General features: G+C 46.3%; 1 long non-coding RNA gene across 1 annotated transcript; it reads left to right on the top strand.

The window, feature by feature from the left end:
- Positions 1-5,647: 5,647 nt before the first annotated feature.
- On the top strand, positions 5,648-14,803 carry LOC137414323 (uncharacterized). The gene is made up of 2 exons (XR_013624719.1): positions 5,648-5,922; positions 14,470-14,803. It is a non-coding gene; the product is annotated as an uncharacterized LOC137414323 (long non-coding RNA).
- Positions 14,804-16,912: the final 2,109 nt, after the last annotated feature.

Raw genomic sequence — 16,912 nt, 5'->3', positions numbered from 1 at the left:
GGGTCCTTTTGGGCCTCCGCACGGCCCCCAAGGAGGACCTCCAGGCATCCACCACGAGCTGGTCTATGGCCAGGCGCTACGCGTCCCGGGCGAATTCGTGCCCGACGCTACCAGTGCCTGGTCCGCAGCTCACCAGCGCTCGGACCTCCAGGAGGCCGCCCGACGGTTTGCCCCCGTGCCAACATCCCACCACGGTGACCCCCAGTCCTACGTCCCCCCAGCACTTCGCACAGTGGAGTATGTTTTTGTGCGTCACGACGCACATCGGGGGCCACTCCGGCCGCCGTACGACGGGCCCTTCCGGGTGCTGCGACGGGACGACAAGTCGTTCGTCATCGACATCGGCGGCAGGTCGGACCGGATTGCGGTGGACCGCCTCAAGCCGGCGCACGTGGACGTCGACCACCCACCACGGGTGGCCCTTCCGCCGCGGCGAGGCCGCCCCCCGTCCACGGTGCCCCCCACTCGGTCGCCCACCACCACACCGGACCCCATCCCACGACCCGCCAGGGGTCGCTTCGGCCGGGTCATCAGGACCCCCCTCAAATTGACCCTGCCGGTGCAAGTCGATTCTGGGGGGACGTGTGTAGCGGCTACCGCTGGGTTTTCACAATCGCCTTGCACCTATCAAGGACGCGGAGCGATCACCATGCCGGGCTCGTCCAGGACGCCCGGGCAGGCTCGCCCTCAACTTGCCAGGCCGCAGCCAGGACGCTGGGCCACGCCCCCTCTCGCCTTTCCTGGGCAAACGCTCCGGGATAATATGTATATATATTGCTGCCCGATAAACGGGCTTTTGAGAGTGCCTGAGTGTTTGGTTTGATTAAAGCAACTCGGATGAATTCCAGCTTTTTGTCGCGTCCATTCTTCCGATCGACGTGGGAGCCCCAGCTCCTTCAGTAGCATTAATAAGTCATTTGAAGGAGCAGCTGTCGCCAAAGGTGCTGCAAACCAGAAGCATGCATAGATTGTTCTAACAAACAAACAAATTTGTCGCAATGAGTCCATCTTGCGCTTGCTCATGTGGAATTGATGGCGAAATCCAAAGATTTTAAGACAATAAATCCCTTTTGCCATCCATCTCGCTCGGTGATAAGCACCGGGAGCACAAAATCCTGTACCAATGTCCATATCCTCTCCCAGGAGCCAAAGTGTGAGTCTCGCGAACTCGAGGTAGTCTTCACGAGTTTGGACAGTCTCCAGGTGTTGTTGAAGGTTATGGACAACAAGAGTACGGCGAGATTCCAGCCATGCTTTCTCTGATGCACTCAAACTACCTGCACCAGCCTCGTCGCTATCAAGAGCATCAAACTTCGACTTGTCCATAACATCCCACTGTGACTTGAGTCGACGAAAAAGCTCAATCTCTGGTCCCTTTGAGGTAAACAAAGTATCGAACACAGCCGCTGCATATATCTCAAACATATGGTGACGGCATGCGAGAAAGAGCAGCCGTCGATTGAACGAGTGCTGCTCAACAGGGATTGAACGAGTGCTCCACATAGTGGAATTCTATGTGGAAAGTAAGATCTTGGTCCACATGGAGGCTGGTGTAAATTTGACAAGAATTGTCTGAGAAGAAACAAAATTATGGACACCAGAAATTTCACCGAATGCTGTCACAGAGTACTTTTAGAGGGTACTGGGAGACCACTTAAACTTTTTGGATTGCCCTAAAATTGTTACTGTTTTATTTTATCGTCTAACTCCCTACAATAAGAGGATGTGCGATATAAAATTTAAAAAACGAAAATACTATATAAAAAGTGGCCATCCTAATGGCCAAGTAGCATGTCCAAGTACCACGTCCAAGTAGCATGTCCAAGTACCACGTGCAAGTAGCATGTCCAAGTACCACGTCCAAGTAGCATGTCCAAGTACCACGTCCAAGTAGCATGTCCAAGTACCACGTGCAAGTAGCATGTCCAAGTACCACGTCCAAGTAGCATGTCCAAGTACCACGTCCAAGTAGCATGTCCAAGTTGCAATGGCCAAGTAGCATGTCCAAGTAGCATCTCCAACTAGCATGTCCAAGTAGCATGTCCAAGTTGCAATGAGCAGGACTGGAGCCAAACGAATTGTCAGAGATGCGTGAGCTAAAGAAGAAACGAAGCCTGACGTCGACTGAAATGTATTCATATGAGGCCATTACACCCATTAAGTCTGCGCAATGATTAGCAACATAATGATCGTCTGTGCTTTTAAATATTTTATCAACCAGACAGCAGCACGTACCCGAGATTACCCGAGAGTACCCGAGATTACCTGAGAGTACCGGAGATTACCCGAAAGTACCCGAGAGTACCCGGGATTACCCGAAAGTACCCGAGAGTACCCGGGATTAGCCGAGATTACCTGAGAGTACCCGAGATTACCCGAGAGTACCCGAGATTACCCGAAAGTACCCGAGAGTACCCGAGAGTACCCGAGATTACCCGAGAGTACCCGAGATTACCTGAGAGTACCCGAGATTACCCGAAAGTACCCGAGAGTACCCGGGATTACCCGAAAGTACCCGAAATTACCCGAAAGTACCCGAGATTACCCGATATTACCTGAGAGTACCCGAGAGTACCCGAAAGTACCCGAGATTACACGATATTACCTGAGAGTACCTGAGAGTACCCGAGATTACCCGGGATTACCCGAAAGTACCCGAGATTACCTGAGAGTACCTGAGAGTACCCGATATTACCTGAGAGTACCCAAAAGTACCCGAGAGTACCCGGGATTACCCTAACGTACCCGATATTACCTGAGAGTACCCGAGATTACCCGAAAGTACCCGAGATTACACGATATTACCTGAGAGTACCCGATATTACCTGAGAGTACCCGATATTACCTGAGAGTACCCGAAAGTACCCCAGAGTACCCGGGATTAGCCGAAAGTACCCGAAATTACCCGAAAGTACCCGAGATTACCCGATATTACCTGAGAGTACCCGAGAGTACCCGAGATTACACGATATTACCTGAGAGTACCCGAGATTACCCGAGAGTACCCGAGATTACCCGAGAGTACCCCAATGCTCTGTAAGAGTTTGGGTTCAAGCACCACCCCGTCGTCCCCGATCCCCCCTTGTGTGCTCGATGTCGGCCTACATGCCGGACGAGACCTCTCCCGACTTTCTGTGTCGGTATAATAAAAACATTTGCCATTTTAACTACGAGTTGTCACAATGAAATGGAGACTCGACAGAGTAATGGTGGAATACCAGTGGAGAATACAGGAGTACAGGTGGGAAGTAATTAATGAAACAAGGTCAAAGTACATTTAAATAAACACAAAAGGACTTGTGGCTCGAGTTACCCTCGTCGGAAGGAAACCTGAGATGAATTTGATCAGGATTGTTGCACCTTGATAACCTTTTCTAAACCTATCTGGAGGATTCCTCTATCAATCCATCACACCTGACCTGTACCTTTGCCCTCAAAACACACCGTATTCTGTCTAGATTATCAGAATACTGGTAAAATGGAACAGGTACACACACACCTGCATCCTTGATTCCGTGTGTTTAACTTCCCCGCAGACAAAAGGAACAGGTACACACACCTGCATCCTTGATTCCATGTGTTTACCTGCCACTACAAGGATTGCTTCGCACTGTACGACCGTGACCGGCGCGGCCGTTTGTAAGCCGAAGACCTTCTCGTGTCCATGCGCTGCCTTGGACTTTGCCGACACCTGCTGAGGCTGAGAAACATCTCCGGGCAAACAATGTGGGTGAGTCCGGGAAAACAATGTGGGTGAGTCCGGGCAAACAATGCAGGTGAGTCCGGGAAAACAATGTGGGTGAGTCCGGGCAAACAATGTGGGTGAGTCCGGGCAAACAATGTGGGTGAGTCCGGGCAAACAATGTGGGTGAGTCCGGGCAAACAATGCAGGTGAATCCGGGAAAACTGTAGGTGAGTCCGGGCAAACAATGTGGGTGAGTCCGGGCAAACAATGTGGGTGAGTCCGGGCAAACAATGTGGGTGAGTCCGGGCAAACAATGCAGGTGAATCCGGGAAAACTGTAGGTGAGTCCGGGCAAACAATGTGGGTGAGTCCAGGCAAACAATGTGGGTGAGTCCGGGCAAACAATGTGGGTGAGTCCAGGCAAACAATGTGGGTGAGTCCGGGCAAACAATGTGGGTGAGTCCGGGCAAACAATGTGGGTGAGTCCGGGCAAACAATGTCGGTGAGTCCGGGCAAACAATGTGGATGAGTCCGGGCAAACAATGTGGGTGAGTCCGGGCAAACAATGTGGGTGAGTCCGGGCAAACAATGTGGGTGAGTCCGGGCAAACAATGTGGGTGAGTCCGGGCAAACAATGTGGGTGAGTCCGGGCAAACAATGTGGGTGAGTCCGGGCAAACAATGTGGGTGAGTCCGGGCAAACAATGTGGGTGAGTCCGGGCAAACAATGTGGGTGAGTCCGGGCAAACAATGCAGGTGATTCTGGGCAAACAATGTGGGTGAGTCTGGGAAAACAATAAAGGTGAGTCCGGGCAAACAATGCAGGTGAGTCCGGGAAAACAATGTAGGTGAGTCCGGGCAAACAATATAGGTGAGTCCGGGCAAGCAATATAGGTGAGTCCGGGCAAACAATGCCGATGAGTCCGGGCAAACAATGTGGGTGAGTCTGGGAAAACAATGTGGGTGAGTCCGGGCAAACAATGTGGGTGAGTCCGGGCAAACAATGTGGGTGAGTCCGGGCAAGCAATATAGGTGAGTCCGGGCAAACAATGCCGATGAGTCCGGGCAAACAATGTGGGTGAGTCTGGGAAAACAATGTGGGTGAGTCCGGGCAAACAATGTGGGTGAGTCCGGGCAAACAATGTGGGTGAGTCCGGGCAAACAATGCAGGTGAGTCCGGGCAAACAATGTGGGTGAGTCTGGGCAAACAATGTGGGTGAGTCCGGGCAAACAATGTGGGTGAGTCCGGGCAAACAATGTGGGTGAGTCTGGGCAAACAATGTGGGTGAGTCCGGGCAAACAATGTGGGTGAGTCCGGGCAAAAATGTGGGTGAGTTCGGGCAAACAATGTGGGTGAGTTCGGGCAAACAATGTGGGTGAGTCCGGGCAAACAATGTGGGTGAGTCCGGGCAAACAATGTGGGTGAGTCCGGGCAAACAATGCAGGTGAGTCTGGGCAAACAATGCGGGTGAGTCCGGGCAAACAATGTGGGTGAGTTCGGGCAAACAATGTGGGTGAGTCCAGGCAAACAATGTGGGTGAGTCCGGGCAAACAATGCAGGTGAGTCTGGGAAAACAATGCAGGTGAGTCTGGGAAAACAATGTGGGTGAGTCCGGGAAAACAATGCAGGTGAGTCTGGGCCAACAATGCGGGTGAGTCTGGGCAAACAATAAAGGTGAGTCCGGGCAAACAATGTGGGTGAGTCCGGGCAAACAATGCGGGTGAGTCTGGGCCAACAATGTGGGTGAGTCCGGGCAAACAATAAAGGTGAGTCCGGGCAAACAATGTGGGTGAGTCCGGGCAAACAATAAAGGTGAGTCCGGGCAAACAATAAAGGTGAGTCCGGGCAAACAATGTGGGTGAGTCCGGGCAAACAATGTGGGTGAGTCTATGGTCGATAAACTCTCCAGCAGATAATTCGTTGATGTTAAACTATGCAGGAAGTATAACAAATGTCGTTTGAAAAGTCCCCATTCCTCGCTAAAATGGAGCCTTTTCCTAAATGCTAAACTTTGTTTATGCTGTAAATGCAAACGGAATATAATGTCAGCCTCAGGAGGTTCGTTGGATCTGTCGACCTTCTTGGCGGTGATGGCGGCACAACAGCAGCAAGAGGACCCCGAATGAGAGATCCTCGCTGCATTTGGTCGTCTGGACCCGCATGGCCGCGGATTTGTGTCCGCTACAGAGCTGCGTGCTCGACTTACTCGTGTGGGCGAGAAGATGCAAGTACACGAGGGTGAGGACGACACTCCGAAGGTTCGGGCAGCGAGTCGAGGCCACAACACCTATTCTGGGACCTAGGCCTCGATTCTGCCTTGCACAACACCTAGTCTGGGACCGAGGCCTCGATTCTGCCTTGCACAACACCTAGTCTGGGACCGAGGCCTCGATTCTGCCTTGCACAACACCAAGTCTGGGACCTAGGCCTCGATTCTGCCCTGCACAAAATCGAGTCTGGGACCTAGGCCTCGATTCTGCCTTGCACACACAACACCTAGTCTGGGACCTAGGCCTCAATTCTTCCTTGCACAACACCTAGTCTGGGACCTAGGCCTCGATTCTGCATTGCACAACACCTAGTCTGGGACCTAGGCCTCGATTCTGCCTTGCACAACACCTAGTCTGGGACCTGGGCCTCAATTCTGCCTTGCATACACAACACCTAGTCTGGGACCTAGGCCTCAATTCTTCCTTGCACAACACCTAGTCTGGGACCTAGGCCTCGATTCTGCATTGCACAACACCTAGTCTGGGACCTAGGCCTCGATTCTGCCCTGCACAACATCGAGTCTGTGACCTAGGCCTCGATTCTGCGTTGCACAACACCTAGTCTGGGACCTAGGCCTCAATTCTGCCTTGCACAACACCTAGTGTGGGACCTAGGCTTCGATTCTGCCCTGCACAACATCGAGTCTGTGGCCTAGGCCTCGATTCTGCCTTGCACAACACCTATCCTGGGAGCTAGGCCTCAATTCTGCCCTGCACACACAACACCTAGTCTGGGACCTCGGCCTCAATTCTGCCCTGCACAACACCTAGTCTGGGACCAAGGCCTCGATTCTGCCTTGCACAACACCTAGTCTGGGACCTCGGCCTCGATTCTGCCTTGCACAACACCTAGTCTGGGACCTAGGCCTCGATTCTGCCTTGCACAACACCTAGTCTGGGACCTAGGCCTCGATTCTGCCTTGCACAACACCTAGTCTGGGACCTAGGCCTCGATTCTGCCTTGCACAACACCTAGTCTGGGCCCTAGGCCTCGATTCTGCCTTGCACAACACCTAGTCTGGGACCTAGGCCTCGATTCTGCCCTGCACAACACCTAGTCTGGGACCTAGGCCTCGATTCTGCCTTGCACAGCCCATTTTCTGGAAATATAATTTGAACACCAGGGCGTATGTTCATTTATTTTGGATGCGGCTTGTGGATGCTGGTTGCATCATTTATGGGAGCGTGGATGATGCAATTCTCCCTGTAGGTTAGAGCAGGTATTTGATCATGGTGCTGGCGAAAACTCACCTGCTCTTCGCAAAGGACACCGTGGGATCTCCAGCATCCACCAACTCGGTAGAGTAGTTTGTTTTGTAACCACTGATAGACCGGACCTGGACTCAGACCTGAACCAAAATCTAAACGCTTGGTGGATGTCACCTACCGACTTATCCACCTGTTTGTTTTTTTCATAATCTGTCCACAACCTTTTGAAATACCATGCGATGTATCATTTGGACCCAATCACTCAATGGTGAAGAATCATTTAAAACAAAAATTCTCTCATCTGGATCCAGATCCAGATTCTTCACCAAAATGTAATCAATCCTTCCTCGTCGCACGTTCCACCTGCCCACCAAATGTCGCCGGAATCCATCCATCACTTTTTTAACGGTCATCCTGGTGTATCTCCGTGTGCTGCTCCTTGGATAGATGTTAAACTGGGGTCCCGTCTCCCAACATCAGTTAACTTGGTGACGTGAAGGATCCCACGGTGTCCTTCACAAAGAGTCGAGGAGCAAATACCTGCCCCGAGTTGGAGTGGTTACCTGGCCAGGTGTGTAGCAACGCCCTGCATGGAGTATGGTACAATGGTACGTGGTGGTGATATAGGCTATGAGCCGAGGGGTCGACCATGCTCAATCAGAGGGAGGATGGCTAACAGTTATTTTTGGCAAGGCCAAGGTCCCTAGTGCTGAAAAAATGTGATAGCAGTGTGAAACTCTTAGCCGTATCTGTGTTATCATCACATTTGTCAGATCACCCATTTATCGCTTTTCGGGTCATTTTTCCCGCTTAAGATTTAGGGGGTGGGGTTAGTTTTTTGGCTCTCAAATAATATCACGTGTATATATCAGCTAGTGTGGTATATCAGGTAAAAGGTTATTGAATTACCTTTCAAATGATGTATAGAAGGTGCCTGTGTGATCTATAGTAACCTCTTTATAATGATTATTAAAACATAATTATTTCCACCAACTCTCAAAACTTCATCACAAAATCCCCAATTTTAGGAACAAAAATAGGCAAAAATCAAAAGGTATGTAAAAGGTATGTTTCGATTTGAGACACACATACAGTATAATTAGAGTCAATATCCTCACACATATGATCATGATGTGCTATGAAATTCAATGCAATATGTGTAGACATGCTAATACGAATGTTGTCATCAATGTCAATATTTTCATTATATTTTAGGTGATTTGCAACCATGACAGCGGTGCACGACATCTAATGTATTTCTCTTTGTAGATTTGTTGGTGCAGAATACATTTTTAAGCAACTATAGCAACTGATGCTAATTTGTAGTAGTGGTGGTGGTGGTGGTCTCATTCGATATTATGTGTCTTTCCAGGTGAGACGGTGGTGGTGATATTGGTGGTGGTGGTGAAACAGAGTGTACCGCAGATAGACAATTGAACAAATACTTGCAATGGAGATTGCGATCACTCAGAAAGTTCCCAAGGACGTTTGTATCATTCATAAGCTATCGTTAGATGTCAAACCAGAAGATCCGCTCATAAGCCCTCAAACATTCGATTCGTGGACTACATTGCTGGATGCGGCCAAAATACGGAACCATGCACCCATTCTCGACCTTGCTCAGTCGCTGCCAGAGAAGGAGATTCCCCGAGTATTCTACCACAGGCAGTGCAGGAGCGTGTTCACCATGAAGCGAGATTTGGAAGCACTGAAACGAAAAGCTGAATCCAATTTAACCGACGATGCTGCTGCAACATGTTCAGCGAGCAAGAGACAAGCCAGAAGGGCATCTTCGGAATCACGCATCTATGAACCGGATTGTATATTCTGTGGAAAGACCAAGTGGTGCAAGGGAACGTCATCCCGTGAAATGTTGAGCAAGGCTGTTGATCTGAGAGCAGATGAAACACTGCGAAACAGCGCCGTGCGTAAATGTGACACGAAAATCATGGCTGCCACAAGTAGAGACATTGTGGCAGCTGAAGCACGATACCATTTCTCTTGCTACAGAAGTTACACGAGACCAAGCACTAAAGATGCACATGACAGAAACACGGCCGCCACAAACGAATCTGACTACACTGAAGAAGAAGCATACAATGAGTTGCTAGTATACATCCGGAACCATATAATCCCGAATAAGGAAATTGTTAGGATGACAACGCTGGTAGAGCACCTACAATCGATAATGACATCAAGAGGGTTGCATGGGATAAGAACTGCTACAAGAAAAAACCTCGCACGGAAACTGGAAACTGATCTTGGAAATAGCGTTCACATCTTTCAAGACAACAGTGGAAAACTGATTGTCGTACCTGATAATGTAACACTACAAGATGCTGTCAAAGAAATACAAACACTTAAACAACAACTGAGCATTTGGAAAGGGAAATCATCAAACATGTCCAAAGTCATTGATCAGACATCGACACACATCAGATCGATGATAAGGAAGGATAACAAACCAACTCCATGGCCCTATCATCCAGCCGACGTCGACAATGACTCTTTCGTCGTTCCCGTCTATCTCCAGTGCTTTATGCTTGGCCTCTTGACTGGGGATCCGGAAAACGAGCTTCCATCAAACAGGGTCATCATGCTGATGCAATCTTTCAGCCAGGACATTATCTATGCAGTGAGCTGTGGACAACAAAAGCCTCCGAAACACATGTTGCTCCCATATGCAGTTAAGACTCTCACAGGGAACGTATAACTAATTCGCACATTGAACCATCTTGGACATGCAATATCCTACACTCAACTGGAGGAAAATGACACTGCACTATGTCTTCAAAAACTTGCAGCAAACTTAAATGAGCAAACAGTCCTACCAAGCAGCATCCAGCCGTATGTATTCACAAACTTGGCATGGGATAACATTGATAGACTGGAAGAGACGCTGACCGGGAAAGGAACAACACATCGAGTCAATGGCATTGCAGTGCAGGCCAAAATGTATGGACCACACCTTCCAAAGGAGCCACTTCCGAAGATCGAGAAGCTCAAGCAAAGAACAGTCTGCATAACAGAAGAAACACTGCCTGTCTACATTGCAGGTGAACGTGTTGGGCCTCATCCACTACAAACATTATCAACAGCTGCAGCGGAAAACAAGATGGCTATGGAAGTTGCTCAAATCAAGAATCTTCTTTGGGTCATTGCCCGTCAGGTGGACCCAGTAACACAAAAAACACCAAGTTGGACAGGATTCAACATCACCGTCAGGGCATCTATCAGCGTCTCTCAGGATATTGTTAGATATATGCCTACAATAAATGCACCAGCTACAGAGATGTCCACAGTCGCAGAAATCTTGAAGCAGTCTGAAAGCGTCCGACAGATCCTACACTTGCAGGACATCGTCGTCGTCATGGATCAGGCCCTGTATGCTAAGGCTGCTGAGATCGTCTGGAAACACACAGACACATATGCTAACATCGTACTTCGCCTCGGCACGTTCCACACAATCTGCAATGTGATGTCGATTCTTGGTGCTCGTTTCCAAGATGCTGGTCTTAGAGACTTTTGCATCGAAACAGGAATCGTCGCAAAGGCTCACTCAATCGGGTTATGGAGGGGAAGATGTACAACCGAGCAGTCCGTGTACATAAGAGCATCTACGAAGCATTCATGAGGCTTGCGTGGATTGAATTTCTCCCTTGGTTGGAAAAGATGCGACCAGAGGCAACACAGACGGTCACTACGTTGTTAGCAGAAGTTGCTGAATTGGGACAAGATGAGAGCCAGTGGAACAACCTGTTGGAAGATCAATCGTGTGAAGAAGTTCAGGCTGTTTGGAAGCAATTCCTGCATCACCTTCGTCATGATAATGGTGAATTGTCGTCATTCTGGATGTCGTACGTGGATATCGTTGAAACGGTCTTGCTTGCTCTACTGCGCGCTTCCCGAGAAGGTAATTGGCCATTACATCTATCTGCTATCCAAGCCATGATTCCTTGGTGCTTCGCATATGACAAAATCAACTATGCACGGTATTTATCAGCATACTACGCACAAATGACAAACCTTCCAACGCAGCACCCTGGCATCTTCCAAGCGTTCTCGGATGGGTACTTCTCAGTTCAAATGTCAAAAAGCAATCCGTTTGGACTCATTCCAGTTGACCAAACTACTGAGGTCACTGTCAACAAAGACACACAGACACCACGTGGCACTACCAGGTTCAACTTGAAATCTGGAGCAGTGAAGCGCTACTATGTCACATCCGAACACAGGAGTGCGTTTCTCCGCCAGATGAGGGAAATGGTGAATGTGAGCAACACACACGTACAACACGCAGATCTGCAGCAAACACGGATCAAGAAAGATGAGGACGCTGTATCATCACTGATAACTCTGATCCAGAGTTGGGTGAACCCATTCACTATGGCCAGCTCTCTCATCAGTATTTCCACCGCACGCGCAGCCCCTCCAAATATTGCCAAGGATCTGGAGAAAGCATGGGAAGTCGGACACAAGTGCTACACAAACTTCAAGATTGAGCGACTTGAGAGCAACCCACTAATCAAGAAATTCCACGACCCTTTGCAACTGAACAAGCTGAAGACTTTCAGCAACCTCACTAAGAAGAAGGAATGCAGAAGCAATGGCAGGGCAGTAATTCTTCAAGCAGACAGAGCTCTATTTGGTAGAATTATCGTGATGGCACAGGGCCGAGATCTTCACATGGCAGAGGTGCTATCTCATCCTCTAGGTCCCTTGCCATGGGCCCTGGCGACACCCGAAGGCCTTCTAAGGAAAACCAACAAAGCTGCCCTAGCCACGGCCTTGCAAAGGACTGTGACCCTGGCTGAAAGGATACCCGACAATTCGGCAACAATTATTGACGGGATGCTCCTTATACAGAAGGTGGCAGGTGATCAAACTACATTTGCCGAAGTGGCCATGATTGTCCTATCCATGGCCCTGAAGGATGGATGCAGTAGCCAGAGGATCGATGTCGTCTTTGACACCTACAAGGAGACTTCCATCAAAAACAGCGAACAGTTAACCAGGGGGGAAGAACTTGGACTTGAGCTGAAAAACATCACGGCATCTCAAATTGTAAGGCAATGGCGCAAGTTTCTCAGCTATGTTGGGAACAAGTCAAGTCTTATCATGTTCCTGGTCGAAGAGTGGAAGAAACCAGAGTACATCAGATGCCTACAGGGAAAGGTTCTCTTTGTAACATGCGATGACAAGTGTTATCAGATCACATCTGATGCTAGCCAAGAAGTAGTGGCCCTGGAAAGCACACACGAGGAAGCAGATGGTCGTCTGTTCTTGCATGCTGCCCATGCTGCCGCACATGGATACCAGTCTGTGCTTATTAGCTCAGATGACACCGACGTACTTGTCATTGGCTTGGCATTTCATACCAAGATTCATGCCAAGTTGTTTCAGAAATGTGGCACCAAAGCAAGGGCTAAAATCCTAGACATAGGGAAAATAGGAAAGTCAGTCGGCACAAATGTATGTCAGGCCCTAATTGGAATGCATGCCTATACCGGATGCGACACAGTCCGCACGTTCGCTGGACGAGGAAAACTGACTGCACTAAAACTCATCAGAACCAACAAAGATGTGCAGGATGCATGTATACAGCTGGGAGAGGACTGGGACGTCAGTGAGGAACTGATGGATAAATTGGAGAACTTCACTTGTCTCATGTACGCACCGAAGTCGGGGACAGTGAAGGTGAATGACTTGAGATCACCTGTTCTGTGCCAAGAGGGGAGAGATCGACAGTCACCAGCTACCTCCGTGCAAAGACTGCTTAACCAAACATGCACAGCGAGCCAACTATCAAGCCGCTATTTGGAAGAGGAGTCTCAAGATGGATCCAGCAGTACCGAGTCCAATCAGGAAAGGATGGCACTGGGATACCCAGGATGGTCGCGTGCAGCTGCAGTCGACTGGATGCAAGGACAGCCCGCACCACAGGCGGTTCTGGATTTACTGGCATGCACCTGTTCGAAAAGATGCACACTACCCATGTGTGTCTGCATGGCCAGTGGTTTGAAGTGCACAGACATGTGCAAACTCACCCCATGTGACAACCAGAGAGTGATGACAGTTCGGCAGAAGACGATGAAGAAGACGACGACGATGACGAGGATAACTTCTGAATTGTAGAACTGTATGGAGAAAGATCATGTACATATGTGTAACAAATATGGTGTACGCTGAATTGATAACTCGTGTACTTTATGGTATGATGTCTATAAATATATGTTGCTTAAATAGAAAGTACATTGTTTTCCTTTGGTTTACTTTATGTATAGCTGGTAATATAAGAGAACCATACAACACTACAAGACTAAAAACGTTTGCATGAATATGATGTAAATTATCTCGCCAAGTTAGGGTACATCAGGATACATACATATACATGGAGTAGGTTAATCATCACATGCATCATACGTCTGTGGTATATTCAAGAACACCACATACAGTTTGGTCATAATGCCTTCATATTTTTAGAATTAGACATTTCTGACACCAATTTCAGTACTTTTTGGCCTATATATGGCTGACATCCCAATATTATATATACTATTTTTAGACCAATAATGGTATACAAACTATATACATGCTGTCGGTCAAAAATCGTAAAATGTAAATCAATATATCATAAGAGCGGAAAGATATACATTTATGGATTTTAGGTCATGGTTACAGCAACTACTGTATATTGGATTTTCTCATCTTTATCAAGGTGTATGAGATTTAAGGCCCAAATTTGACTTTAATCATACTGTGTGTTTCTCAAATTCAAAAATTCATTTAATATCCGCCAAACGGAATTTTTGCCTAATTTTGTTTTCATTGGGGATTTTGTGATACATTTTTGAGGGTTGGCGGAAATAATTATGTTTTAATGATCATAAAGAGGTTACTATATATCACACAGGCACTTTCTATACATCATGTGAAAGATAATTCAATTACCTTTCACCTGGTATACAACACTAACTGATACATATAGGAGATATTATTTGAAAGCCCCAAACGAACCCTACCCCCTAAATCTTAGGTGGAAAAATTACCGAAAGCGTTATTGGGGTGGTCTGACAAATGTGATGATAACACAGATACGGCTAAGAGTTTCACACTGCTATCACATTTTTTTCAGCACTAGGGTCCCTGGCCTTGCCAAAAATAACTGTTAGCCACCCTCCCTCTGATTGAGCATAATGTCGAAAATTTGAGGGTCTGGCTCATAGCCTAATACGATGTTATCAATTTGGAATCGGCAGATGGCACTACAACCGTTTGACTCCATGCTGTCTCTTTCCCTTCCCAGTAAACGACCTTCTCAAGGAAATGAACATCGCACCCAACGGTTTGGTGAAGTACGAGGCTTTTGTTAAGGACCTGCTCCTGCCTCCACCAGACTACCACTGAAAGCTCTCCAAACTCCTCACCTGTCCACTCGGCTACGGATATCGATCGTCTCGAGCCCTTCCCATGGGATTAAAAGCACCATTCAGGGGATGGATAGCCAAGGCCAGACATGGTAATTTTTATCATTTGAATAATTCCTATTAATTAAACTAAAGCATCTTAAACAAGTTCTTATTTTAAATTTCTTTCAATTTCAGTGATTAAAGAAAATTTAAATGTCCTGGCTTAAGGAACCTCAGCTTATGATCTTCTCTGCATGAAAGTTTAACGAAGAAGAAAAGAAAAACAAGTACACATACATTCAAAGTACACCGCCCCATGCCAAATAATTAAATATGCTGCAGCGCGGCATTACCGGGGCGCCTTCGGCGCCCGGCAATACCGCAGTGCAGCTCATTGAGGCTGCATTGGGAGGGAGAGGTGTACACTAATTGATTGATTCATTGTATAATTAAAATCAATAAAAGATTATCACAAAATATTTTCATAATCAATTGGCTAATAGCATAACTAAACCACTAGTGCTTCATCCGAAGATGTATATTTTAGAAATTTAATTAAATAAGTCATTTATAAAAAATTAAATAATTAATTGATTACTCAATAAATAATTAATCGATTAATCAATAAATAATTAATAGATGAAATGATTAATCAATAAATCAAAAATATCCTTGATAGCCACATCACTTGGTCACTCATGTCCAAATATTAGCTTCCCAGCTCAAAAGGTGCCTGAGATATTGGCCAAATGAGAAAGAAAATAAATAAATGATTAATAATGAAAATAAATAAATAATAATCATAAAAAAATTAAATTATTAATCAATTTGGTCAGAGAACACATAAACTACCACTATTTCATCAGAATCTGTAACTTAAAAAAAAAATTTTTTTTGTCATTAATCGAATCATTAAATAATTAATCGATTAATTGATTAATTAATAAATCAAAAATATCCTTTGCAGCCAAATCACCTGGTCATTGGCATGTCCAAATATCAGCTTCCTAACTCAAAAGGTGCCTGAGTTAATGGTCAGAAGAGAAAGGAAATTTGATTAATTAAATAAGTACTTAATTAATCGCTAATAATTAAATAACTCCTCAATTTATTGATTAATCCAAAAAAAAAATACCGTTTTTGACAAAGGACTTGCTCACTATTGTGCCGAAATTTCAGCTTCCTAGCTCAAAGGATGGCTGAGATATCGTCCGGACAAACAAACAAGAAAGCAAGAAAACAAGAAAGAAAACAAGAAAGAAACCAGAGTGAAAACTGAGTACTCTCTTTCAGCGTGCGTCACTGCCGAGCCCCCTTTGGTGCCCGGCAATGACGATTTGCAATGCCTGGAGATGGCATAGGAAAGGAGCGGTGTACAACAAACAAGAAAACAAACAAACAAACAAACAACCAGAGTAAAAACTGAGTACTCTCTTTCATTGTGCGTCACTGCCGAGCCCCCTTCGGTGCCCGGCAATGACGATTTGCAATGCCTGGAGATGGCATAGGAAAGGAGCGGTGTACAACAAACAACCAGAGTGAAAACTGAGTACTCTCTTTCAGCGTGCGTCACTGCCGAGCCCCCTTCGGTGCCCAGCAATGACGATTTGCAATGCCTGGAGATGGCATAGGAAAGGAGCGGTGTACAATACACCAAACAAAGCTGGTTGGTGAAAGATGTAATGTGTGGACAATAAAGTGAGAACAAACTAAGTGCAAGCAAGCACAGATACATTCAAATTACACCACCCCCATGCCAAATAAATAAATATCCTCCAGCGCGGCTCATAGGGACTGAATTGGGTGGGAGAGGTGTACAAAAATTGATACATTAATTGCATAATTAAAATCAATAAATAGTATTCATAAAACATTTTCTTAATAAATTGGTTAAAAGCATACCTAAACTACCAGTGCTTCATTTGAAGCTATAACTTTTAGAAAATAAATTAAATAAGTCATTAATCGGAAAAATTAAACAATTAATTTAATAATCATTAAATAATTAATTAATCAATTAAGTGATTAATCAATAAATCAAAAATATCCTTTATAGCCACATCTCTTGGTCACTATTGTGTCCAAATATTAGGTTCCCAGCTCAAAAGGTGCCTGAAATATTGCCCAGATGAGAAAGAAAAGAAATAAATGATTAATAATTATGAAAAGAAAAAAATAATCATAAAATAATTAAATAATTTATCAATTGGCTAAGAGAACACATAAACCACCACCATTTCATCCGAATCTGTAACAAAAAAAAACAATTCGTCATTAATCGAATAATTAAATAATTAATCGATTAATCAATAAATCAAAAATAGCCTTTACAGCCAAATC

Source organism: Myxine glutinosa, chromosome 10 (genome assembly GCF_964187855.1).
Source record: "Myxine glutinosa chromosome 10, kmMyxGlut1.1, whole genome shotgun sequence".
NCBI classification, from domain to species: domain Eukaryota; kingdom Metazoa; phylum Chordata; class Myxini; order Myxiniformes; family Myxinidae; genus Myxine; species Myxine glutinosa.
This window is presented reverse-complemented; position numbering and strand designations above follow the sequence as displayed.